Source organism: Pagrus major, chromosome 19 (genome assembly GCF_040436345.1).
Source record: "Pagrus major chromosome 19, Pma_NU_1.0".
Taxonomy (NCBI): Eukaryota; Metazoa; Chordata; class Actinopteri; order Spariformes; family Sparidae; genus Pagrus; species Pagrus major.
In genome coordinates this window covers 16,152,480-16,180,176 of record NC_133233.1, presented here as the reverse complement: position 1 = coordinate 16,180,176, position 27,697 = coordinate 16,152,480, and the positions used below count along the sequence as shown (strand labels likewise).

Genomic DNA, 27,697 nt, shown 5'->3' with positions numbered 1-27,697 from the left:
GTTTTGTTTGTTCTGCCAGTCAAAAAGGGACTCCTGCAGGGAGCAGCGTGTTTTCTTTGCCTGATCAAAAATGTAAACTGGGCAAAGCAGAAGAGGATCCCATATTTTGAAAGGGGAAATTTGAAAATAGTATGTTACCCTCATGCTGATAATGCAGCCTTTTAAAAATAATTTAAGTTATTTTAATTATGAGTGGAAAGAAATTTTGGATACTAATTTGCAAGATTTTAGGAGACATTTTTCTATAAATTTCATTTATAATTAAAGATACATTTTTGGAACATAGTATTATTAAAACATAACATTTAGTAAGATTTTCTGGCAATTATCCATCACACTGTATTATACAATAAATTGTTATTTATATATGTTGTTATATTTTTAAATGGACTTCAGCAGGATGTAAGTTGCATTTACTTTCACTCAAATTAAAACTAAACATCCAAGGCACTTATACTCTTAGCTATTATCTATCAAAATCAATGAATTACAGCTGACCTGTAAAGATTAAAGCCCTCTTTTTTGGATGATATTATTACCATTATTAAACATTTTTTTAACAGCTCTACAGTATTACAATTTGTACAATAATAAAGATGCAGTAGGTGCTGTTTAAAACCTTAACAAATAAGGACAAGATGAGTGCAAATAATAAATTGTTACTCCTACCACTCTTTTGATATAAATGCTTTAATTGAGAATTATGTGCTAAATAAAATGCTGAGGCAAATTTATCAAAAAAAGGAGATAATTCCACACACACATTGAAATACTCAAAAAATAGACAAGGTAAGACAAGACAGTTAACATCGAACATCAAGTAGAAATTAAAGTCATACTCACTACAATTATGGTTGAATCCCTGTGTGTTTATCCCTTCTTTTAAAAAAAAAAAAATCTTCTACAGAAAGAGTCCAGCAGAACGGACAGCAAACTTTCTAAAACTGTCCTTCAGCGGTTGGGAGAATCTGTAGCACAAGAAATGTAAACTACAAGACGACTTTTTTCTTTTTCATTTTAGGTGCTGGAACCCATGGAGCCCCGCGCCGTATCTCAGGAGACCCAGTCCTAGTGAGAAAGAGAGTTGTCCGATTACTGTTTCAGGCAGTGACTAGTGAGTGTCTGAGGAAGAGGGAAAAAAAAGAGAGAGAGTGAGAGAGCAGCGAGGGAGAGGGAGCGGGAGGGGAGGGAGAAAGGCAGTGAATGAGGGAGGGCGAGAGAGGCTGCTGCCGTTTTGAAAGAGCAGAAAAGTTGCTCGGCGCTCTCTCACAGGAAGACTTTGGGTCTGGAGGAGGCACAGGGGAGTTGTGCCTCACACCAGCTCCCCATATGTCATTCACTCACAGCTTTAAGCAATAGAGCCCTCTCCAGATTGTATCAGTGGAGACTAAGACAATGAAATGGCAGACCTCTCCACCGGCCTGCCTGTCCACTGGAACACCAGGCTCTGCTCACACACCCCTAGGGCCCACACTTTTCTTCTCCCCCCGTTTTCTCTCTTGTTTTTGTTATGCTCTTTTTTTTCACCGCAAACCACATTTTTCTGCTCTCTCTTGTGAGTTGCTGCTGGATTTCTCTTTGTCACATAGGGACCTTCAGAGGGTAAACAAGGGTTTAGGTCATTAGCCTAGGTGATGGGGATCCGGTGGTTTAACAGCGGGCCGAGCTGCTCGGCTCTGTCCGTCTCCACAGCAGTCTAGTGGAAGTCCTCCGTCAACACATACGAGCCGCGTCTGTGTGCAAGGTAATGACTGCCTTCTGTCTGCTCCAGGTTATTATTTCAACTGTGCGAAGCTACTACACAAGGCCACGCTGCTACTGATGAGCTCAAACTGGTGATTTATTCAAGCTGGTGATGAGGCTTATGCAGCTCTTACTTCAATATGTTTTTTTTTTTCTCTAAGAATATCAATTCTGTGTAATGAATGGCTGGGAGGTCAATGGAGCATTTAAATTTGTTTAATTTCCACATAATAAAACTGTGGGTGAAATACCAACTGTAATACTGAAAAATGATTACCGAAAAAGAGGAAATCATACATTTACTATGGTAAAGAGGTGGTGAGAGAAGAAGAACACCCTTGGCTAGAAGAATAGTATACTGTGTTAGCGGTCGGCCTGTGTAGGCGTTGCCTGTACGTGTCTGTTACCTATTTGTCAGTGGGTGATGATAAGAAATAAAAAATGGTAATGTATGTCACTAAAAGAGCACACTCAAATCTTTCTTTTATGGTACGTTGTTTCAATCAGAAAAAGAAGTGATAAATTAGATAATTTCTACTTGAGTTCACAACCCGTACTGAATGAAGGCCAACCAACCTCTGTAGCAGTAGTCATCGAGTAGCTGACAGAAATACATCCGAGCTGCACTGCTCCTGATTTAAATACACTGCAGTGATGATGTGGACGTGCTGGAAATGCAAGTGCTACCCACAGGTAAATCCATAGGCTCACGTTTCAGTAAGGGAGCATGAAATATATTGCACACCGAACAGGTTCTTGATAACTCAATTGACTAAAAGATGCTCGGGGACTCTCGAGTAACTATTTCTAATAGCGGAGGGTTACAAATGCCAATTGAGTTACTGCATTTACTCTGTCGCTCTCTATTTCAATAAGCAGCTGTATAAAATTAGCTCGAGATGTAATTTTGCAAGTGAGTTATTTTCAAATTGCACAGTGTAATTATCCAGAGTTGTTTATGTCTCAACGACTAAACTCAGATTTTCCTTGTACTCTCGCTGCATGCATGTACGGTATGTTTTGAATCAAGGCTCCAATCAACCTAGCAGCTTCACCGGTGATGTTCAGTGATTACTATTTTCATTTTCCGCAGCATTGAATGAAAGGCTGCTAAATGTAAACAATCTAATATAAAAGGTAGGTTAAACCCTGAAGTTAAATTGTCAAGATGTGGAGTTGGAGAATGATGCATTTGCATTGTCATTAAGCTGTTTTTGTTTAGCTTCTCAGTGTTTGTGAAAGACTTACGTGCATATATTCCAGAGGAGGTTTGGGGTCCTACTCCAAGTAAACTTATCATTTTTCGATACAAAAAAGTATGCAATTTCAGATAATTTTTGACCATTATTATATATGTGTACAAAATTGCAAAAATAAATGAAGAACACACAGAAAGCTAAATGATGAAACTCGCTATAGATATCCACTCGGGACCAACTACAACTACTAGATCTGGGAAAAGTTGTTTCATAAGTTTGGGTGCTGCGCCTATGGCTTGTAATGGGAGGGAAAACCATGCTTCTATTTCAAAAATATTCACATATATAAAATATTATAGTTTAAGAGGCACTAATACATGTTCACCAGAAGAAAACCTCAATAGATGCATTAGTTAAAACAATATAAAAATCTTTTCTCCAGCTATAAAAATCTAATAGAAGCTTCTACGTCTGCCAAATGAAAGCTTAACAAAAGATGCACTGATACTGTTCGACTGACATCAGCGCTAAAACGCCACTTGCCAAAAACTATATCAAGTAAGAAATTGGAGAAGTGGGCTAAGATTAAATGCGAAGCCGTTCTTTATTAAGGATTATCTTGATGGGACTCAATGGTCTTCATGTGGGGTTGCAGGGATGCCTGCCTGCAATTTAGAGTGAAGAGAGATCTGCACTGTCCTCCGCTGCCAACAGGTTATCCACTCAGCTTCTCACACACATGAAAATAGACTCATTTCCAAATGGCTGATTCCGTTTTCGAGATAAGGAATGGAGGGGCTAATGTACATCTAACTGGAATCCAAGTGCTTGGAAAGTTTGAGATCCTGACCTGTGGCAAGTTTTTCCTCCACAAAAGAGAACATCTTGGTGGAGTTTACTTATCTTGACAAAGAATACATAAACAGTGTGAAAGGTGCGGGAACGGTGTGACACAGGATCAAATGGTGCAGATGAAACAAAATGCTAACACCCTGGTGACACAGTTGCAATATTTTCATATGCATATGCTGCAAATTTGTTTGGCTAGGACTACTACAGTGTTTATACAATGTCACACATTGGAGGGGATCAAATTCCTTTTTTGACACAAGTCTCAGCAGAGCTTTACACTTCCCCCAAGAAGGGAAATCTGAACTTGGGATAACGTTGGATAAAATAACAGTTTTTATATATTTATACAGGCATTACTAGGTGAAGTGTTCACCTATTGACTAAGGAAAAAATACAAAAAAAACTCTTAACTACACAAATCTCCCACCCTCCAGCCTTGCCCCTGACACAAGTGGGACATTAAGTTTGCTCGATGGCAATTTGTCAAAGAGCTCTGTAAGTGCTAGGTACTGGATATTCCTGAGTTATTCAATGTGCATAGTTTCCTGTTGAAAATAACCAAGCTGCACAGAGTGACATATCCTTGGTAAAGCAAGCAAAGCAGCACTGATGACCAAGGGAAATTCAAGATCACTTTCAATACTATTCCATTCCTCCTCTGTTCCCACTGCTTGTCTTTTTTTTATGTGAACTCTGTCATACTCACTTAAAAGCAACTTGCATAGCAACAATGACAGCTAAGGCAACAAAACAAAAAAAACAAAACAAAAAGCAACCAACATTATTTTGAGGCCCAAAAACAACATGTTACCTTGAGTTTAAGATGTCTTTCTGCATGCAGTATTCAAGTATATAACATTAAGCCATCCATCTACAGGGCTTTCATTAAACTCTAAAGACAAACTTTGATGATGACAAGTTGCCACCACAAAAAAAGGTTTTGACAGTGCAGACAGATAATTTTGAAGTCCCTCAAGGTAAATTAGTAGCAAGTCGAGTGCTTTCAAGTGGTGAATGAAAGTTACGAGTGAAGCCCGGATTCCTTATAAACAAACATCAGGTTGGCCTGCCTCACCGAGCAGCAGTGATGAAAGTAAACACAGCATACCTCAACATGAAAATACATTGCAGCTTTCCTCCACAGAACGCGAGGAACAAAGGAAATGGTTAACCAGTGTGGACGTCACAAACTTAAATTAACTGAGTGACCTTACTGTTGTAGCCATCTTGGTTCCAAACAAAACAAGCAGAACATGCTTTGAATTAAGCAAAATACCCATTTGTATGTTAAATAAAATATAGCCTGCACACTTCAAGTCAGGAAGTCTCAAAACGAGAACTTCTAAATTTTGTTGTGTTAAAAATCCCAGTGCATAATAACTAGTATTTGGTTAAGAAAACTCTGCGGACACATTTATCCATGCATATACCATGAGAGACAAGTTGTACTTTATGACCAGAGAGGCACACCTGGGGAAAGTCTACGAGGACCCCGAAAATCCTCAGACAGACACTTTATTGCTCTCCAATGGCCCCAAAAAAGCCAAACAAGCACACTTTAGAGACCTATTACTCAGAATGAGACATCACTATGGCTGGAAGTATCACCGCGGGCATTACGCTTAAAATATATAGCCTGTTAAAAGATAAAGAGAATAATAAGAGTAAATTCAGCGTAAGAAGTCACATAAATAAGGTTATCAATATGTGATTTAAAAAAGCCACAACAGGATTTAAATCTATCCTTTAGACTTTAACAGCTACAATTGATGTAACCATCTAAATACTACAGTAACAGTAATGGTGCTGCTCTGGCTACCAGCCTGGCTTGTGTGATTGTCAGTAGAAAACGTGTGGCAGAAACCGAGCCCGCATGGCTCTGTGAGGCAATGGTTATTTTTACTTCACTAAACAGTCCAGATTCAACCTGTACTTGTTATGATCAGCATCACTGCACTATTCTTCAACCAAAGATGATTATCAATATAACAACATTGTGACTCACCATCTGTACTTTGTTCAAAAACATTTGGCGTTCCTTTGTGATATAAAAATATCCACAAGGCAATGGTCTGAGACTAAATATCTGTGATCAAATACTATCAACAACAAATTTTTAGATTTGCTTAATTCAAAAGAAAGGGAAGTTTTTTGTTTCTTTCCAGTGATTCTTCCTCTGTTAAGATGCTTTTGTCAGGACTCAGTAGTGTGTAATCTAGTTGAATGTTGGATGGCCCTCTATCTCCACCAAATCTGAACAAAACAACAAAGCTTTCATACTGGATGGCTCATGTATTCCACATCACAAACAATGGAAAAATTGCCTTTCACCTAACACTGAATTCGATGTTGGATGTAGTTTCACTGGTTCAAGCTTGAAATGACATTAAAAATGTTTGCAAGACAAGAAGTGGTATGAATATAACTTAACCTGTACGGAACATTTGATCCTGTCCTTTCTATTCTAAGCTGCCATACAATCTGCCTATTTACAAACAGAGAAAACATTTGGTTTTAAAACTCAGCTGCTGATTCTTATACATTAAAATATGCAATTTTCTGCCTCCATGGCCTAATTTAATAGCTGCAAATCTGCAGCGTATGATTGCAAATACAACTGCTGAGGAACCTGATATATACCGTTGAGCAGATATCATTGCTAGTTAATAAAGTACGTGGTATAAGGGCAGTAAGTGAATGTTGTGACTTTCTGGTTCTAATCTGGTATTCTGGTTTAAAGACAGCACCTCATCAGCAAAGCCACTAAATCTAAGTCAGCTGCACCCTAAAATACCAATATGTTTGGTAATAAATTTTCAGCACCCCTCTAATGGCAGCATTTGTCAGGGCTGCCCCAACTGTTTGGGGCTGCTTCTGACTTGAGCAACCCGGGCGGCCAGAAATGTGGCACTCCCCGTCTCCTCCACAGCTGCCTGTCCAGTTGGGCCCAGGTCAGCAGAGCGCTCGGGGGGCCGGGCTGCTCATCAGCAGGCTTGCAGTGGGTCTGGCCCCTGAGGAAGGAGGGGCTGGTCATTACTGGGAACTTATGTTCACCACACTACCAACTCCCAATGGGTTAGAGTACAAAATGCAGGGGTTAGACACTCAACTTCTGTCTTGAAACCCCACCCCCTCAGGCTGACTCCCCCCCCCAACTCTCAACCCCCTGAGTCATTCACCAAACTCCCACTAGTCCAGCCACTGTGACATTTGTGAAGCCAGGAGTCCACATAACAAAAACACATTAGGCAAATGTCTGGGGTCAAACGTCTGTTTGAATTGGCCAGATGAAAGCCACTTAGATTGGGTCTGTGCCATTCTGCTTAGCAACTAAATACAGTTACAAAAGAGGCAGTGCTGTGCGAGCCGGTGGTTTGTCTCACTGACAAAATATGCTACCACATTCAAGTTCTGGTACCGTGTGTGCCAAGAGACGATACAAGAGCTTGGACAAAGCTATTTAAGCCTGGGGTATTACCAATCTAGCTATCTATCGTACAGAAATAAAATACTACAGACCGGAAAATAACTTATATTTAACCTACATCCACATTTGTTCTCTAGGAAGCAAATGCAAGCAAACACAGCAGGGGTATTTGCAGTGATGAATGGACATTCCCATTGGACACCAGTTTTCAGTCATTTTTAACTCCTGGACAGACTCAACAGCTGGGTTTATCTGTCTGCCCAGCCTCCTTCTGCATGTGTGCACTCAAAAAAGCAGAAGCTCAGATTATCCAGGCACCAAATGCCACTCGTTTTATAGAACAGCGGGAAACATGCTGAGCTGCACAATTTTTCACAGCCTTGAGAACAGTGTGAACTATCAGTAGCTTGCGGCACTACTGGGACTTAAAGCGTGACAAGAAGTTCCAAAATAACCAATGGGGTGATTGCAGTTTAAGACTATGGGAGAAGAGTGCTGACGTATATGCTAATACCTTCCCTCAAAGTACCTCCTGGTGACTTCTGTGCATGTGTCTGGTACTTGTCGCTGTCGTCATCATGAGTAAGGGAGACAGCCTTTCATTTATTGTTTTAACTAGAGTACTACTGCTACACTATCAATATCCAGTGAACAGGAAGCGCTGTCCAAGTTACTTTACAGATGAAAAAACAAATACTGCATTATTCATGAGAGGAGAGCACTAGGTCTGTTAGAAACCAGGAGGAAATAACAGATATAGTAATTATTTGAAAGTAGGGCTGCCCCTAAATAGCCGATTAAACCGTTAAACCATTGCCTTGTTGTTACTGACAAAAGTACCAGTGGGATGCTGCAACACAAACCTTTTCTCTTGTAACACAGACGTCAATGACTGCTGCTAACTGTAGCTGCTAGTTAGCTCAGTTAGTCGTGCAGCTAACTGGAGCAGTGTTGGTGTTTACACAGTTAGCACAGGAGCTTTGGAGCATCGGGAAGAGGAGGTTTTAAGGAATGAGCACCAGAACCAGAGCCAGGGTTAGTGGGCAATGGAACAGGACTCAGCAGCCCTCCAGTGATCACGGACGGACCGGAGAAGGACCAAATAAAGCCTGCGGGACCAACAAAGGCCAATTTGATTACATTAGCTGTTACAGCTGTGATTAACAGTGGCTAGGACTTTCACTCCAGGGATGAAGAAGACAGATTTAATTTAATTTGTAAGTATACATCATCGATCATCTTGATAAGTACACGAGTATTTGTTTTTGTGAATTTTGAAATAACTCATTACAGCATTTTGAACAAGGCTTGTGTGATATGACACAAAATATTTGGTCTCCTTACTAGCAGTTTGACACATTTAGAATCATAACCACTTTTGCCATTAGCATTGTTGTTAACAGGCGTCTCGCTTCATCCTGCCCCCAAAAATATATATTTAAATAATGAAATTTATATCATAAATGTACAACTAAAGGCTTGAACAAAAAAAAATAAAATAAAAAATCTGCCCTAATTAAAAGTAAACATTAATCCTCTCTGTCCAATCCAGTCTAATTTTAATGCTAATCCACTTTCTTGAGATCTCCGACTTTGCAGCTTCCTAATGCAGCTATTTTGACAAACATATAATTGTGGAAGACATCAATAAAAACCAACTGGACTAAATGATATGCCAACTTTTATATTTTTGTTTCCCTTTCAAAGGAACAGCAGTGGCCCCACTAAAAGGTGACTTCCTCTATGAGGAAACGGAATTTGCAATGCACTCCATACAACACACTCTCCCTTTGTACTTGTGTGAAAATGTGTTGTATCTCATCTCGCTAGAAGTGCTCACACCTGATTTGAGGAAACAGTCTCAAATTTTACAGTTTTTCTACACATATTGGTGTGCAAAATTACTATGTTTCAGTGCAAGACTTTAAACCACAGATAACACAGTAGTTTTGTAGTAACAGGCTAATGCATGAACCATTTTACTTGAGTGTGCCTTTATGCAGTAAAAAAACAACAAAAGCACAATGTGAGAGACAATAACATCACATGACCTCCTCCAGGAAGAAAACAGAAAAGTCAGTTTATCTCCATTAGAGAACAGAGGCTAAGTGCAAGAACAATTATGTTGTCTGACTGTGTTCTTTGAACGAATTAGTCACATGCTGGAAGTTTTTCCCGTAAAGTTTTCATCCTGTCGGACTGTAGATTTGCATCAGTTACAAAGCAGCATTACTGGAATTTACCAATGATCATGAGAAAGACTGTTCAGTAAGGTGCATTTCAAGGGGGAAGTAACAAACGGACGATGGTAGGTGAATAACCACAACAATGGGCTTAAGAGTGAGCATGACGCTGTAAAATGTATTGACAGGTCAGATTTACGTGCATTAAAAAGCTTTAAAGAGTGGAATGATTGATTGTTAGTTAAGTTAATGTATCTTGTCCATAAACTAAATGGATTCCTATTGATATCTCACCTCTTTTAAAAGTCCATCTCATTCCATCATTGTGTAGCCTCTTTAAATCTTCTCTGCGGACTACAAAGTTTCTTACTGTCTTCTTACTGGCAATACTGTTTTACATTTTTAGATGTATTTTAATGTATTAACTGTACAGGCCTTGAACTGAACCTTGTAAAGGATATGAAACAACTGAAGCAACTTGTACAGTATGTAAAGGCAACTGTGAAACAGAGAAAATGGAGGTAGTGATACCACAATATATTATATATGTGAAGTGAAGTTTGAGACAGATTTTGAAATCAGAGTTAAGTTTGCTGCAGCTGCCAAATGCCTGAAGGGAGATCTCTTCTTGAACTCTGTGTGTGACACCTTTGGTAATTAATATACCTTTTCGACCCCGTGAATCAGAGATAAATTATCACTTTAATAGGGAGGGTTCCCTGATTAACCTTTTGCTAAGACGCACACTGTGAGGGGAGACGTGATGAACTGCTAAGGACCTCTGATGATGAACGTATGAATCATCAATACCAGCAGCTCTGCGCGTCTTTGCTAAAAACACAAACGAAACCACAACAAAGAAATTCCGGTCATCCGGGGCAATGCCTCTGACTCCAAAATAAACATTACGTTTGGTTACAAGGATCCGCTTCTGCATTGAGGGGGGAAAAGCAGACAGTGGGAAAAAAGGGGAGAAGAGTGTGAAGCCTTGACTTTGTGACTCAATCGCTGAGGCTCCAGGTGTTTTTTGTTCTCAAAACATCCAGTCGACTCTCCAGCTGACTTTCAGTATATTAAAACAGAATTTCCCTCTTCCAAATGGATGAATACAATTTTTTGGTAATGCCTTCTGTGCTGACTAGTACCAGCTAGATAGAACTATAAATAGCACAGCAGCCTGCCATGGAAACAAACAACCGCCTAGCCTCGGATCAGTTACAGGAGCAGCAACTTTTTTTAGGTCACAAAAACTTCCAGTTGCCTAGGAAACAATGTGGAAGAATAGTGCCCTTTTGGACGCAGAACAGGTAATACTGGTCAGGGCAATTAGAGGGCTCATTTTGTTGAATGGGAGTTATCAGAGAGCTGGCTCGGGGTAATTGAGGGGTTTGCTCGTTCACTGTTCTGCTAACGCTGCACCTGGGCCAAAGCACCTTGAACAAGTCACAATGGAAAGAAGTGCCTGTTTGTTTTTACGTAAGCCACTGGAAGTATCTGCTGGAAGGACGGGACTGGTGGTTTAACAAAAAGTCAACATCTGAATATTGATTTCCATTTTGACTAGGATAATACTGTTTGTTCTGTAGCCACGGTAAAATGGAAAACAGTGAATTTGCTCTGACTATGAATGTGCCCTGAGCTCGAAATGTGGTGCCTTTCTGCATGTTATATAACAGCCATTTATGTTCATCTCTGCAAGATTTGATATTGCCATTTTGGTGTTGTTCCTATGACATTATTATTGTAGGACCATCACTGCAGCTAACCCATGACATTTTTGAAATCGTATAGCTATGTGACTCGCAAAAGAGACCAGAAAAATATGCACATGGGAGAGGTTATCTTTTATAACTTGTGGTTAACATTGTGAAAGGGTCTTTTTCAACCTAAACCATCTTTTCCTAACCTAAACAAGTATTTTTGGTGCCTAAATCTAGCCAAAAGCAAATTAAGAATAATAAGTCAACTAAAACTAAGTCAACAATCTCTAAAGATAATACATCAACAATTTAAAAGTTCTGCACAGGACACAAACTTGGTCTCCTCAGTGAAAGTCCTTTGTTTGAACCACTCAACCTCAACAACTCATTCCATGTGTGCCACTTTTCGGTCAGCTGAAATGATTAATTATGATGTTGCACAAACAACAAAAAACATGGCAATATAACATGTTTATCTCTTGCTCTGTGTGTTGTTTGTAAGGTTGCAAGGTGCTTCCAACTGTCTTTTATTGTTTCTCTCCAGGCCTCTCTGGAAGCCTTTGTTTCCACACTGCATTTGTTGTGGATACCTGACTACAACTCTACCACATCTGGTTTAAACTCTTCCTGTACATGTTACTAAATCCCATAGGCCAACCTACATTCACAGCTGTGACTCTAAGAGCAGCCGGGCTCATCCATTGCATGATGACTATGCAATTTACAAAATTACAAGCTAGCTGAAACCCTGCCCTAAAGAAGCCCCAGACTCTGCCTGAATTATTAATCGACTATTGATGAAGGCCTGATAAATGCACTCGGCTCACCGTCCCAATGACATTCTTGTCTCCTGCCCTGGGCCACTTCTGCCACTCTGCCTGCCTATATGTTTCTGTCAGTTGATACAAAAGTTACGAAGATGTGAAATGTGCTCATTTAAATCACAAAAGGTAATTGTTTTCAGCAACGTATCAGCTTACAGATCTCAACTGTACTGCTATCTCTCTTGCCCGGGAACTCAAATAAGCACACTTCCATGCCAGCTAATTACAGTTTCACACTGTGTGACAGTCGACAATCTCCCTTATTCTGTTGGCCAGCCACCAAAGTCTTCTAATGTGCTCACACAAGGGGAATCAACATGCCAACCTGATGGAGGTACACAAACATCAGCAGAGAATTACAGCCCTAATTTTGATTACTTCTCTGCCTTTAGGTATTAATATAAAATCCATCAAACTTTAAGAAACTGAGGAGCACATTATTGCAAATTTGAGGAAAACTGCTGTCTTCTTCACAACTTGGACAAGTCTAGAGCTGCAATGATAAGTCAATAAGTTGATCAAAAGAAAATTATTTGCCAACTATTTTGATTAATGATTAAGTGTTTCTGTCTTTTCAAGCAAAATTGTTAAACATTTGCTGAATCCAGCTCCTTAAAAGGTAAGGATTTGCAGCCTGTCTTTGTCATTTATGATAATAAATGAAGAGTCAGACAAAAAAAGCAACTTGAAGATGTCACTGTGGGACATTTGACTCAATTATTAATTAATTAAGACTGAAAATAATCAGCAGATTAATCGTTAAGAAAAATCTCAGAATCTAAAAAAAAGGTCTAAGAAAACTAAAGCATGAATGAATTTATGTAAACACATCAAGGTATGCATAATGCAGCAGCCCTTCCTCCTGACCTCTGGGCCTGGTCGTCCATATCTCCACCACCATCACCTCTAGCAGCTGCGGAGCACTTAATAAATTGCACCTTTAACAAAAGGAAAAGGTGATGAATTGAAAAATGTTTAGCCCTTTCATGCATTATTAATGCAGCCTCTCCCTCAAATCGGCCACTGATAAATAATTAAAATTAATCTCATTATGGGAGTTTTCATTATAGGATAATTTAATTAAATGAAAGCCCAAGGACCTCTGAGGGCCTGGAGCCACTAGGGCCCCGTGCCCTACTCCTCTAATGGGTCGAGGACAGGATAGTGCATTGGTAATGCACAGGAGCCCATACATTATTTAATGGATCCCACTAAGTAAGGACAGATCAATGATAACTTGTCATCTCATCAATGTGTTGAAAGCATTCCAGAGCCCACTGCAGGACAAATCCCAAAACTGGAATTGAAAATTATCTGCACACACACACACACACACACACACACACACACACACACACACACACACACTTACTGTACACAGAGCAATGTCACTGACTGTCATTTGAGGATGCAGCTATGAATATTCTTAGTTTGTGCATATTGAAATGTAATACCAAATAGAGGATGCCTGTGCATTTGACTGATGGGAAATCAGCGGAGGACTGGAGGTGGGAGGATGAAGGGAAAAGAGTAAGACTCGACATCTGTTGCCTAGATCACAGTTCAGGTCAAACTTGCTTCAGTGCAAATCGTGAAGGGTACAAGGTGTACATGTGATACGAAACAATAAATGATATCAGAGTCAAATGGGAGCCATTAAAGACCTTCTTGGTGAATGATAGGAGGGGCCGAAGAGGAAGAGGGTATCCGTGTTTGTCTCGTCCTCAGGAGCACTTAAGCACTCTAATTATCACACAGCAGTGAGGGTGCACACATCTAGCTCACATTGAGATGCCTTGAGCTGCTTACACATGGATCAAGTTTTCACCTACTCATACAAGCATTACAATAAAATGTACATTATCGTTATGTTGTAAAAACTCTCAAAAGCCGCATCATGATTATCTCTCCTTTACCTTTCTACGGTTAAAGGGTTTATCTACCCTTACCCAGACCAGTGAGTCTTCTTTATAGAGAAACTGAAGCTCTCTTTTGGTCAAATAACACTGATGAATTTTATTTATCTTTGAATTAAAGAGATACCATCAGTCTGTGGTCAATCCAGTATTAGCTATCAAATAGCTTGGTTCATAACACAAAATCAGGCTCATTTTGCGTTCCACACAATTACTTTAGGACCTAAACTGACTTTTCTTTTTTACGGTTTTTACTGTTGATTAATCTGTTGATTCTTTTGTTGATAAATCGTTTAGTTGTTCGGCCTGTAAAATGTCCGAAAATGGTAAAAATATGTCAATCAGTGTTTGCCAAAGCCCAAGAGAATGTCCTCAAATGTCTTATTTTGTCCACAATCCAAAGATATTCAATTCAATGTCAGAGGAGTGAATGAGCCTAAAATATTCACATTTAAACAGCTGAAGAGAGTTATTTAAATAGATAAAAATAAATAATATCACTGTGCCGCACTATGTGCATTACTCAGACCTTATTTTTATTGCCAGACTTCTAAAAATTAAATGAATGCAATTGTCAGGCTTAAAAAACATTGTGGGAAGTGTGTCATAATGAAGAACATATGTGACAGAAAATCTCACATTATGTATATGCACGTCAGGCCTGCATTTCAAAGAGGAAATCTTTAACATAAACATTAGCATTTTGTGAAAACAACTGAGTAATTAGTTTAGGGCATAATAAGCTGGGGTAGGCACACAATGAAAGAAAGCATTCTGGCTTTAAAATGAATAAAAATTGATTGTGTCCCAATAAAAAACGAATTGGCGGAGTGTTAACTGGATTCCACATAAACGTCTGTAGCAGTCCCTGGCCGCTTTATTGTGTGCTAATGCAATAGAGAACACTTAGCAATAAATGCTCCTCTCTGATGAGCTCACAGAGGCTTTCCAAGATGGCCTGATGAAATTGTAAAAATTAGATTTGAGCTAGCTGCTAATGACTCCTAAAACAAAGGAAAATCTCTAAATAGAATTAGCCTGCCCTCTTCTTCTCTAAATACATCATATGTAAATTACTGTCATTTGGAGAAATATGCTTGCCTGGAAGGTAAAGCCTTCATTAGAGATCTCAGTAGGTTTGGGACTCGACCAAGAACTCCTCCAGGACATTTAAAAAGTTTGAATACTGAGAGGAGGTAAAGGTATTGTTCACTCATGGCAGCAGATCAGACATACGACTAAGAAATCTATTTCTCATTATTTTAGTCAAACCAGATCTGGATTTTGTTCCAAAGCTGAGGGCAAAGATAACTATGAGAAACAAATACCGTGTGTGTAAAATGTCATTGTTTTAATCCATATTTGTACTGAATTTGAATCCAACTGTGCTCAACATACTCAAGCCATTTCTCTAAAAATAGCAGTCTCACTTAGAATATCTTCAGTGGATCAGTTCATGAATGCAGCTCCACAGACACCACTATAGTGTCTCACTGAATGTTATTCAATACAGTTAATTAAATGAATGGAAGTCTGATGCATTATGGCGGTCATTTTGACCAATAAGTGTTTATATTTTTTTTATAGATATTACTTATTTGAAGATTATTTAAGTCAATTTAAGAGTTTAACACGACACATTGAGTAAACGTTTTGTTTTCTGTGTCTGAATCATTTGCATTTCATTTGCACAAATATTTTCTTAATCACAATAAACTTCATGCCAAATCTAATCATAAAATACATAATAACTAATCAGGTTGTCTTAACGTCAGTCTTTGGATTAAAAAAAATGATAGGATGCACTGAGTGTTAAATTCTGGGCCGCTAACTATGATTAAAATTACAATTTGGCTGATAGCCGATACAGATTCTGATGGTTTTTGTTGTTGTCTATTTTGTTTTTTGATGTTATTTATTCCAGATAAATTGGTGCATCCCTAAAAGATTATAATGGCCTTGTTCAACCTCCAAGTTAATAGCCACTTGTTTGGTTAGAGTTTATTCTATTTTGTTCCTAAAGCCTTAAGTTAAGCACTGCCCAAGTTGACAACCAAATTAGTTGTCTGACTTGCAATAAGTTGTTTAGGTACAATATTACAATTTCAGTGGTCAGAAATTTGGCATTATACAGTACAATTCAGTAGACGAAAACACATAATTTACTTTGTGTCAGTGTAACTCATTCAGATTGACCCAAGATAAACAATACAACTTGTTCAGAAATGTTCAAAAGTGTTTACACAATTCCTGCCACCAATTATTTGCCCCTCTAGAGAAGCCTCCACTTAACCACTCAATGACCACTCACATTACTCTCTATTGTTTGTATAGGTCAAGAAAAACAGACATGTATGACAACTTTGCAGGAATTACGCACCAATTAAACAGGATAAGTCGTGTTTGCAGGAGCTGCTCAACTGTTTCCTAATACAAACACAGGGCCTGCCAGTTGCCCATAGCTTCAGGACACAGTCCTTGTGTGTTCCTACCAGGTAGGTAATTCACTTATCTGGGCATTGTTCTCTGTTCATCCCAGCTGAATCGGGTGGCTTTGGCATGAGATTTGCCCAGCTTTAGGTAAAACCTCCACTAAATATAAGCACAGACCTCACAGGGTTTCCCAAAATAAAACCATGCAGAATGTTTAGTGACCCTAAATGTCTAAATGTCAATAGCAATAAAGATAGCTTGCAGAAATGTATTGTCTGCTCCATGCAGTATGGTGAGCACTAATGGACTGTCAGCAATGTTTTATACTGTATAAATTCAATTGTGAGTAAAAGCAGAACATCTGTAGATTTACAATATTTGTTGGACACATGTACGTCTGGCTGAAACTGAGACTAAGTCTGCGTGGTCGTGAAGTTTGAGTGTTTTCTGAGGGTCTGACAAGAGGATCACATATGGAGCAACAGCCAGACTGCAGCTGTGGGGTATTTCCACTGTCCATAAGCACCTACCTATTAATGGGCTTATAGAAACTCATAATAACTTGAGTGTGTCAAACCGTTATGGCACATTTATTAACTCTTAGATGCAACAACTTTTTACCAAACCAAAGGCAAGCAGATATTTTACATTATATTTCCTGTTACCTTGCTTCCGTGTACAGTATAAGCTGCAGTTAAAAGTTATAGTAATATATTACCAAACTTCCTTGTTTAACACTTTCTGGATAAAAAAAATGTAGGAAAAAAATCGGTTACGTCAAAAACAAAGCTGTGTCCATTTATGATACGTACAGTAGGTGTCAGATTTGATGTGTCTAAATAGTTAATGATGTTCTTGAAGGAGTTGAGCAGCAGATTACAGTAATTGAAAGTCCATACTGTGACAGAAATAACTGTTCTCACACAGGGGCTAGACCCACTGGTGCCTTTTGCTGTCTGTTGGCGAGAACTAAATATATTTTCTGCATTCTGAATGGCATTCCACTCGAACGCATACGTGCCAGTAGTTAACAGTGTATGAGAATAAATAGCTTTCTCAGCCAAGCCTTGAGACATGTCAAAGATAGGTGCATATGCATTTGATTTGTTTGTAGAAATATATAAGCAGGTGTAAAGAAGTATTCATGTCAGCATCTTAATTTTGTCTTTGTTTTTTTTTATCAGTTTACATTAGGAACAAGTCAGATGAACTGGCCCTTATACATATTGACAGAGTAATAACCCTTCTGGCAGAGCAGCGGAGCCTAATTTCTAAGGATCTTAACAGTGAGCCAGAATTATGTCACTCTGACCACCTGTTCCTCTGAAAAAGCGTCACTGGCCTTAAGTAGTTCCGGCACGCATCCAAAATGTGAACTTCTGAACTGGAGTGCTTACTTTCTCATTTGTGTAGAAGCAGGCGGTGGCGGCGGCGGCAGCGTGTAGCAACAGCCACTCTAATTTCGTGGTGTGGTAGAGGAAGGGTTTACATAAGGGATGTGCTGTTCTGTGCCTGTCACTCAACCTGCCGCTGATTGGCAAACGCAAGATTGAGGCTGATGCTGTTTCATGTCACCTAAAGGCTAATGAGAGATTAAACATCAGTAGCAGAAATGCTAAATATTGTAGCAGTAGTCCTGCAGGGCGTTCACACATTGCATGTGTGGAAATAACCCTGGGAACATTTCCTTATTGGGTGAGTGGAAATAGCGCTCGAAATTAGAAGCTTATTCAGGCATTTTCTCTCTTGTCTTACACAAAGAATCTGCACACAGGAATGACATGTGATAATTGTTCTAAATTACACGATCTATCAAAAATAGAAAATGCAATCATCTCAGGAAAGACAGGCTATAAATTAATAATTGCTCATGTATTAGTTTGACAGAAGGCTACATAAATAATAGCTAATCCTTTCTCTATCAAGGGAAAACACAAAGTGTTCTGCTGTGTACACTGTCTGTCTTCAAGTTGCATTGCAGGTGTAGCACACACACGAGTATACAGTGTATTTCTTTTGGACTGGAGCTCTAAAATAGCTGTGCAAGCATTGGTGGACCACACACAGCTGTTAGTGGTGTGGTGCTGCTTACATCACTGGAGTTCATGCCAATTAGCTTTTCTCCCTATTTGCAGGGCGTTTGTCATGAATGAATGACATGCATAAAAATAGACGGAGCTGCCTCCACGGCCGTGCAGCAGTGCGCTTGCTTTGACTGGTGTTTAAAAGATAGGACAAATAATATTAAACTAACAGCTTATTTGTGATGAAAAACGTTTTACATTTTTCAATTTAAAACTACTTTAATTGTTGCATTAATTTGTCCGACCTAGAGCTATCATAGCTCCACAGGAAGAAACTGCATCTACTGCACAGGACGCGTTCCTGTTAAATGAAACAGTCTTGCAGTGGTCTGTCATGGGGAGCAGGTCAACCACCATACTGTGGTGGCCTTGATGAAATCAGCTCACACTAAGGCCTGTGTGCTGACAGTGGGGATCAAGGCGGTCAGAGTTATTCCAGGGGTCCTGCCACTCAGCCCGGTGGCTGACCTGTACAAGAGGCCGATAAGCCATAGACGCACAGTGCCAGTCCCCACACTGTAAACTACAACAAAACCTGAAGTAATGTTTCAATCTGGGGGCGACAAGAAAGAGACAGGCAGGCAGGCAGAAGAGGGCACTGTTTTTCTTTGTTGTTAGACACAGTACAGTACAGTGATGAATGTATTATCTGACACACCAAATGAAGAAAAGAGGATAAAATACTATATAAAAAGGAGGGTAACTTAGCAACACATTTTTCAAAAGGATAAGAGACTGAACTCTCCATTCAAAGGTTATAATACACCTACTGTGTGAATTTCTGTGTATGATGGCCGGTGCTGCTATAGTAGAGTGAAGTAGCCACATACCCCGCTCCATTTGCTCCATGTGTTAAGGTGTCTATCATGTGTGAAACAAGCTATTTTTCTTCAGCCGTGCCTTTTTGACTCTGATGACATAATGCTAGAGCGAGTGGGTGCTGGGGGGAACTTTCCCCACACTTACTTTTATACACCTATTTAAGAACAGCAGCCTTTCACACCGAGTTCAGCAGGAAGAAGTAGTAAAAACCAAATGGGCAAGACCTACAGTATTTCATAATTAATAGGTAGCAGTGAGAGGAGAGCGGTCCATGCTGACGTAAAAAGATCAACAACGTACAAAAGTGATCATTCACCCTGCAGAAAATTACGGATGAAAAACCCAGTGCCATATGTTATTCCTTTCACAGGAACAAAATCATAACAAATTTGAAATACGCGTCGAGCTTTTTATAATCTTTGATTGCTTTGCTTTATTTGGAAGTCCTACAGAGCTGCTGCTCTGCTTGCCCATACGATCTAATTTGTTTCTGAGGTGGTCCCAAGCTCATACCAGGTCACCACCTGCAAGCAGTACTGTAAATTACTTGGTGGGCCTAATTGTCCATGTCCGCCGTATTACTATAAACCACTAGTGCTGTGCTAACTCTATTGTCAGGTACTTAATCAAGGCCACCAGATTTATTTCCCTGCACTAACTCTGGGGACAACCACAAGCAGAGGCCTGAGTAATTGGATCTTATTTTGCATCTAAAATTAACCACCTATTCTTAGTGAGAGCTGGGGGTTTGGAAATGATAACAATAATGATATCAACCAATACCATATGAGGCCTTGCTTTCATACTAGGGAGTTGCATAATGCATAATAGGCCCAGATGTTGCTCGGACTGACCTTACCTGGGGGGGTATGGTGCCATTATGCCAATCAAACACTGTAACACTTGATCAGTCACAGGCCTGAAGCAGACTGGAGAAACTCAATTATTCAGTCCTCTTACCTCACACATGCACAGCAGCAGTAACCGGCGCTAAGGTGAGCCCAATCCCTCCTGCATGGACCTAAGGCAGGAAATGACAATGGAGAGAAATTAATAGCAGCAGCTTAACTTTTATAACACACATTTTGAGAGGGAACCTTTCACATGCTTCCAACCAAAATCAATGTTTTAACTGCAATTTTCACATTTTCAGTATTATTCACACTTGACAAATTACTTCAGAGGGAAGAAGAAGAAGGAGAGATCGAAGAAGTATAAAGAGAAAAGCCACAACAATTAGTCAATTAATCATTAAGTCAAACAAATGAAAATGAATCGCCATCTATTTTGATAATCGATTAATTGTTTCAGTCATTTCTCAAGCAAAAATGTCAAACTTTTTGTTTTGTGCCAGCCTCTTAAATGTGAGGATTTGCTGCTTTTCTTTGATAGTAAATGAAGAGTCTTTGGGTTGTGGACTGTTCGTTGGACATAAGAAGAACATTTGAAGACATCACTTTGGGCTCTGTGAAATTGTGATGAGCATTTTTCAGTTTTTTTAATTTTTTTTTTTTTTTTTTACATTTTATAGACTAAATGATTAATCAAGAAAATAAAAGGAAAATTAAACTATGATGAAAATAATTCTTATTTGCAGCCCTAATAAAGAGAGTAGTTTAATATGCAGATTGAGTAAAAAGGGTCATTGCTAACAATTTATTTATAGGTTACAAAACAAGATTCACCCGTTTAAAAAACAAAATTGTACAATAGAATGAAATTAAAACATGAAGCACATTTTACACGTTAGCATATACAGATTTTAAGAAACTACCTTTTAGCATGGAAGTGCTGTATGAAAAGAGCATATTTAGCATGCAATAATTTAATTTTAATATGTTTTCCATTCAATTTCTTTCATTAAGTGTATATGGTACTCTGTAACACAACTCCTTTTTGTCAGTGTGGTGGCGAAGCAGCGCGGGGCGAGAGAAGTGTGAGCACTGAGCATGCAGAGGGAATGTGGTCTGTGTAGGGATGTCAGAAGCATAATGGCCAGCTGAGTCATAGGTTATAAAAAGCTGTCATTAGGGATTTCTGTCCTCAGCAGCTCATCACACAGGACCTGTGAATTATTTATTACGCTGGAAACTCAAGTGGCCCGTTACTCAAGACCGCCTGGTTTCCTGCACTTCCCTTTCCTTGGGCTTGTTTAATAAAGGCGCAGCATTTACTTGTTGTAATTAAAGTCTTTAAGAGGATCCGATATATAAATAGGGAATTGATTTTATTAATGTAACTACCGTGGTGGTTTTTATTATACTGGATATAACAAATTATACACTAACAGTGCATGCACCTAATGAGGGCTTTTAAACAATGAACTGTACAATCAAAGTGTTTGTATTATTAGGATGGGGCTTGTATTTACTTTGCCTGCAGTCCAAATGACCATCTAATTAGCACTCAGAGAGCATTAATACATTTCTATTAAATGGCTGATTTTTTTTTAAGATAGGCCAAAGAGCCAAGCCTAATGGTGAATAAATGGAAACTCTTAAGAATAGGCTTTCGCATGCGTGATATCCTAACACCCTTTGTCCTAATATTTCCTGAAAAAAGATCCCCTAAATCACTTTCACTTCATTTTTCCCCTCACTTTTTGATAGCAAAGTCGATGCAAATCAGCTCAGGCATTTTTCCTCACTTTGTTTTGTTCTCAGTATATGAAAATGGTTAAAAATCCCATGGGTCAGTGAAAATGATCCCTCCACTCCAGTCGCCTGCTCTAAGTCAGCCAAAACATTCCAGACTTCAAAAGGCAGGCTTTGCCTACCAGGGCCATTTCAGTGTCCCAACCTCCATGGCCCAGGAGGACTTGGTTATTTGGATAAATTAATTTCTGGAGTCTGCCTGAGTTGCAAAAACAACCTCCTGCCTGACAGCAAATTAGTCTAACTGAAAAACCTGGAAAATGCATAACGTTAAAGAAAACACTCGTTTTTTAAAACATAAAACTGATTTTCTGTTTATTGACTGCTCTGCTGGGTGTATGATTTTATGTATTTTGGGAATTTTTAATAAGAGGATAAAAAATATTGTTGATAAATCTGTAAATCTATATGTTGGCAGGTGAAGAGTTTCAATAGGCAACACCAGCACACAGGCTGTAAAACACACCGGCTGTGTACAGTACACAGCTGACAGGCTATATACCATAAAACAGGCCGATGTAAAAGTTTAACAACTGTCAGTGGTATTGAAAAAATGATATAAAATTGAAATCTCTTGAAGACTCAAATATTTAAAGAGAAAAAAATAAATCAGAGTGCACAGACTGTGAAAATGGGGGAGGAAAACGGTTACGGAGGGAAAATTATGCAAACAGATGAAGACAATCCAGAATTAATGGTCCGCAACATTTTCAGGCACTCAAAGAGCTGTCCAAGGACACCATAGGGGAGACTGCATGGCCCCAGTAATTGGAGGAGCATGTAACTTCAAAAGTAAGGAGAACAGACTGGAGAACTTTCCTCTGAAGTCAAGTCTTAAAGAAAACGTGAAGCACATGTACGGTACAGTAGGGAATCTGGTACATGTGTGAATGAAAATTGTTCTGTTCATTGCTGCGGACATGATACATTGCAGTGTTCCTGCTGTGCTACCACACTTGAAAAAACGGGGTGGATTCAGACTTTGAGTCTTTAGGTCACAGCTGTTCCATCTCAGGTCAGTGGCTGAAAATGCAAAATGCAGCAAAAAGAAAACTGGGTCAAAACAAAACAAGATATTCCACAATGTCAATAAAGACGTCCATAAAATATATCATTCAGAGGATGTGAGATCACCCTAAGAAGAGAAAAGGCTTTAAAATGTAATGACCATAAGTCACAAAGGATGTGTCATTTATTGTGTTGTGCGGAGTTTGACGATGTTCCCTATCTTTCATAAAATGGATGATATTTCTGCACGGCGACCCAAGGGCAGGAAAGTGAAACCACGCCATGTCAGATGATGATTTAATCACAATATGAGAGGAGTATTGATGTATTAGTAATATAGCAGAAAAGGATTAGTTACTTATTGAGTTAGCTGATCAAAAATTGAAAGGCTGCAATTGATAAGCAATGAATTGGTTTTTCATTTGTCAAGCAAAAATGTTAACATTCCCTTATTGCAGCCTTTCAAATATGAGGATTCGCTGCTTTTCTTTGTCTTTGTGATTTTAAACTACATATCTTTGAGTGCTGGTCAGTTAAAACCACTGACTGCATAAAATATGGATGAAACTTCCCGTTTTGAAAAGTGTAGCCTATGAGGAAGTGCTTCAAACTTGCATTCTTTCTAATGGCCAGCAGGGGACTACTCCACTTTACTATTACTATTACGTTACTATTTCTGATATTATATAAAACAAATGATTAATCAAAAAATAATCTGTAGATAATGTCATATCGTGACATGGCATACGTGTTGTCTTTCCCTGGTTATAATGGTTGCCTTGCAAAGTGATGTCATCTTATCTGCTTAAATTTTAATTTATGAAGTGCTTTTGAGGAAATTCAAAAATAGCAGGATATACTGTATATTGAGTATCACGCCTAAAGCCCTACTGAAGGCTAAAATATAATGAAGAACACAAAATTCTGCCTTTGAATTATGAAAAACAGTCTAATTACCAACTTTCAGAGTATGTAAACCTGACACATGAGTCATGTTTGAGATGACATTCAAAAGATGGAGACCAGGTGAGACAGACACAAAACAAACATCGTCCATGTACACTGTTCCACTTTTCTACCATTGTAATTAAATCACCACATCGTTTGTGCAACCATGGACCCATGGATGGCCTCTAGTCAGAAGTGAGCCAAAACTCATCATAACATTTAACCAGGTGCATAAATACAGCAGCTTCTTGAACTGACACTTAGACACTGAAGGGCTACTGAAATTTGACAACTTTGCTCTGTGAGACGAAGAAAAACATCCAATCAGGGAACCACCATCTTTACACAGTCGATCTGCTGATGCTTACTGAGTACTGCTTCTGCATCCTACACTGTAATCATGATGGCATAACTTTGACATAGCCTACACTTCTGTCTTCGTGATGTGCTTCAGCCATATATCATGAAAATGAGCCAGAGTCAGAAGAAAATGAAGACAAACTGTATCATACTGGAATGGGAAAAGCAGAGGGGAACACAATCTTCCAAGGTCCTTTGGTCTGAGGGAAGAACACCATGCGAGTTTGGGTCAATCCAACATACACTAGATGAGGAGAAAATGTCCATTTTTAACCTGTTATCCATCACTGTCAAGTGTGGTGCAGAGCAAAAAAGGAAATAATTAGACAGAAAAATGACTGCCGTCTGGGGCAGAATGAATGAGAGTGAAGCCTAGGTACAACTGCTGTTAACTTAAGGCAAATTATATTTTGATAAATGTTCTGCATGCAACTTGTGCTACCTGCATCGCCCTATTTCTGGGAGAGGAAGTTATCATTACAACATAGGCTATTGAGGGAAAATCTGAGACCACTCTTGATCAAATACTGCACAACGGGAGTGCACTCATAGGGCTACTGTATAATAAAGAACAGCTACTTACTTATTATTCTAAAACAGTGTTGATAACTTCATGAAACTGATGTGAATTACGTGATGCACCTATACACAGCAGTAAATTGTCACAGTAATACTCAGCGATGGAATGTAACTAAGTACATTACCCAAGTACTGTACTTAAGTACAATTTTGAGGTACTTGTGCTTTAGTTTAGTTTAGAGTATTTCCATTTTCTGCTACTTTAAACTTCCACACACAATATGGTTTTTTTTACTCCAGTACATTTATTAGATAACTTAAGTCACTAGTTACTTTACAGATTACATGCTGCAAAAGAGCCAAAGAAGCAATTTTTAAAATACATTCATTATATTTAAATCTATTTTTTATTATTATTATTTTTTAAGACATTTAGAAAAATGCTGAAAATCAGATCTGACCTGTAGTATATGGTACATAAATGTAACTATATGTATTTACTTGTACTTTTGATACTTAAGTACATTTACTGACAGAAAATCACTTTTCATACTTAATATCAGATACTTTTACTCAAGTACTTTTTGTACAAGTGACTTTTCCTTTTACCAAAATGATATTTAAACATGATGTCTTTACTTTTACTCAACACTGGTAATGCTTGAAACAGGCTAGATGAATACATAAAACTAAAAAACTACATGAAGTAAAATGAGTTGCAGTTAAGTCGTCATGGGGGATGAAATTTTAATCAGAAGAGAAAGGTGTTCGTTGACTGATTCTTTTGTATGCCTAAACAAACCAAATAAACAAACTCTCTTTATTTTCATGACTCAATAAACTGAATAAACACCTTGCCACCTTTAAAACTTCAAACAGTGTTCTGGGGACCTTATTTTCCCCTGTGAACAGCTTGTTTATTCAGTTATGGCACAAAGAAATACTTCTGGGTTGTTGATATTGTAAATATCAAAATTCTGAGTGTGGATGTCTTCTCCAAAACTACACAGTGCCCCTTTAATTATCAGTTTTAACGCCTCAGTGCGGACTGATCCATCTGCTACAGCTAACACCTCAGCTCAAGCTAGCTGTCTGAGTAACTGCTGCTGTCTCCGCCCACACTGGAAATGTCTCAACAGCACGCTGTCAATTCACCACACAGGGCAAACAAACAGGTAACAATTAATACGAAGACACGGCTTCACATTGAAGTCACAAAAAAGTAGACAAAAGGCGAGCAGCGTCGTGCCTACCTTACTGTACCCCCGCTGTCAGCAGATGCAACAAGTCCTCCTGTCCATAACTTTGAATTTCTTCTTCTTCTGCTTCTTCTTCTCCCCCTGACAGGAAAATGTGTCCGTCACAACACACAGACGTGAGGGGCAGAAACATTAACATGTGGGGTTCATCAATGTGCCACATTAAAGCTGCATTAAAGTTTGTCTGGCAGCGGAGTCGGAAGGTTACAGTCAGTTGACAAGATAGAGCCGCACGCTTCTGTGCGCGCGCTGCACACTGGTATCAAATGCAGCAGGCGCGAGGAAAACTTCACACGCACACACACACACACACGCTGATGCACAGTTTAGTTTTTGCCTGTCAATGTCATATAATTTGATGATATTGTTACAGAAAAGTTTAGTTTAGTTTCATTTGTTCTAGAACATTTTCAAAATAAAATACAGCTTTATTATTCACATGAATTATCACCACTACAATTCCACTTACAAGTGTTTGAGGGTGCCAGTATGCTGTGGTCAACCCTATTATGCTTCTTCTATACAGTAAACTCTTATCTCTCCCCCTCTCTCTGGATATGAACCAGAGCGCCACCCCTAGGTCCCCTGATTGTTGAAAGATTGACAGTGTGAAGGAGAGCTGCTTTTGGAGTATTTAGACCAGCAGGGATATATAAAAATATCATGTATAATCAGTGACACAAAAGTATAATTATTGCTCCGACCATCGTCTAAGTTTTACTTCTTTCTTGAGAAATATTGCAAAATTATTCATATTAAACAATCTGCAAAGAAGAAAATGACTCTTCAGTTGACCATGCTCACAAGATGTACAGTAACCTTTGGTGAGACAACACATCATGAGAGGTCACAAGGACCAATATTATCAAGGAGTCACGTGCAAAAAAAGGTTGGGAACTACTGCGTTGATTATTGTAAATGTAAATGTAAATGCACCATTCAAATATGGATATCTTACAACTTCATCTACTTCCAAAGAGTATGGAGAAGGAAAAATGTTTAAAGAGGTCAAAGCTCCAGCAACACTTGTAGTATAAAAATAACAATAAAGTTTTTGCTTATTCTTATAAGAGTTGTTTGAGTGTTGCCCTCTTTGAATGAACCAGTACACTCACTGCACACTTTGGAGCACGAATGTGTGCGTGAATCGCCTCCATATAGTCATGCGATAGTCATTCTGCTCCTTTGATAATATCAACTCATTGGACAAGATTATTGGATGGACAGCCCTTAACAGCCTTCAGCAATACATCACGAGACAATTCTGATGATTTGTTGCATCAATTGACTCTTCACGTAATCTCATTTGGGTTGGAAAATGCACTCATCCGAAGGTTCCAGTCGAGGCCTTCATTTCAGAACGGCAGCCCACACACCTTCAGATAAAGGGATTCGAGTGGATGGAAAGTGCCACATATCCTTGAGAGCATTTTTTAATTTCTTGGTGCTCCATCTGTTGAAATGATAAAGTGCAGCCATAATGGAGTGCAACAAGATTAAATTAATCAGGTTTGTCCATTACACCGCCGCAGGCTCCTCACAGATGATTGCAATTTTCTCTGTCAGGCCCATTATTGTAAGATCTGTTTAGTGGCTTGATGCAATTAAAATGGACTTAATGTAAATTTAACAATACAAATAACACTTCTGTCTGTGTATGTTTAAGAGGGGCGCGGCTGGAGGGTCCTGAAGTGCAACGGTAAACACCCACTGTAACCATTTTTAACTTCAAACAAACCAGGGTGCTATTTGATTAGCGTGGACTC

At 39.0% G+C, this 27,697-nt stretch overlaps 1 protein-coding gene across 1 annotated transcript in view; it reads right to left on the bottom strand.

The window, feature by feature from the left end:
* Nucleotides 1-25,966, bottom strand: part of eya1 (EYA transcriptional coactivator and phosphatase 1) — a 65,285-nt gene extending 39,319 nt beyond the window's left edge. The window contains exons 1-2 of the mRNA XM_073488417.1: nucleotides 25,926-25,966; nucleotides 20,144-20,204 (exon numbers count right to left, since the gene is read on the bottom strand). The gene's annotated coding sequence lies outside the window, so the exon portion shown is untranslated. The remainder of the gene's footprint in view (nucleotides 1-20,143; nucleotides 20,205-25,925) is intronic.
* Between the last annotated feature and the right edge of the window lie 1,731 nt (nucleotides 25,967-27,697).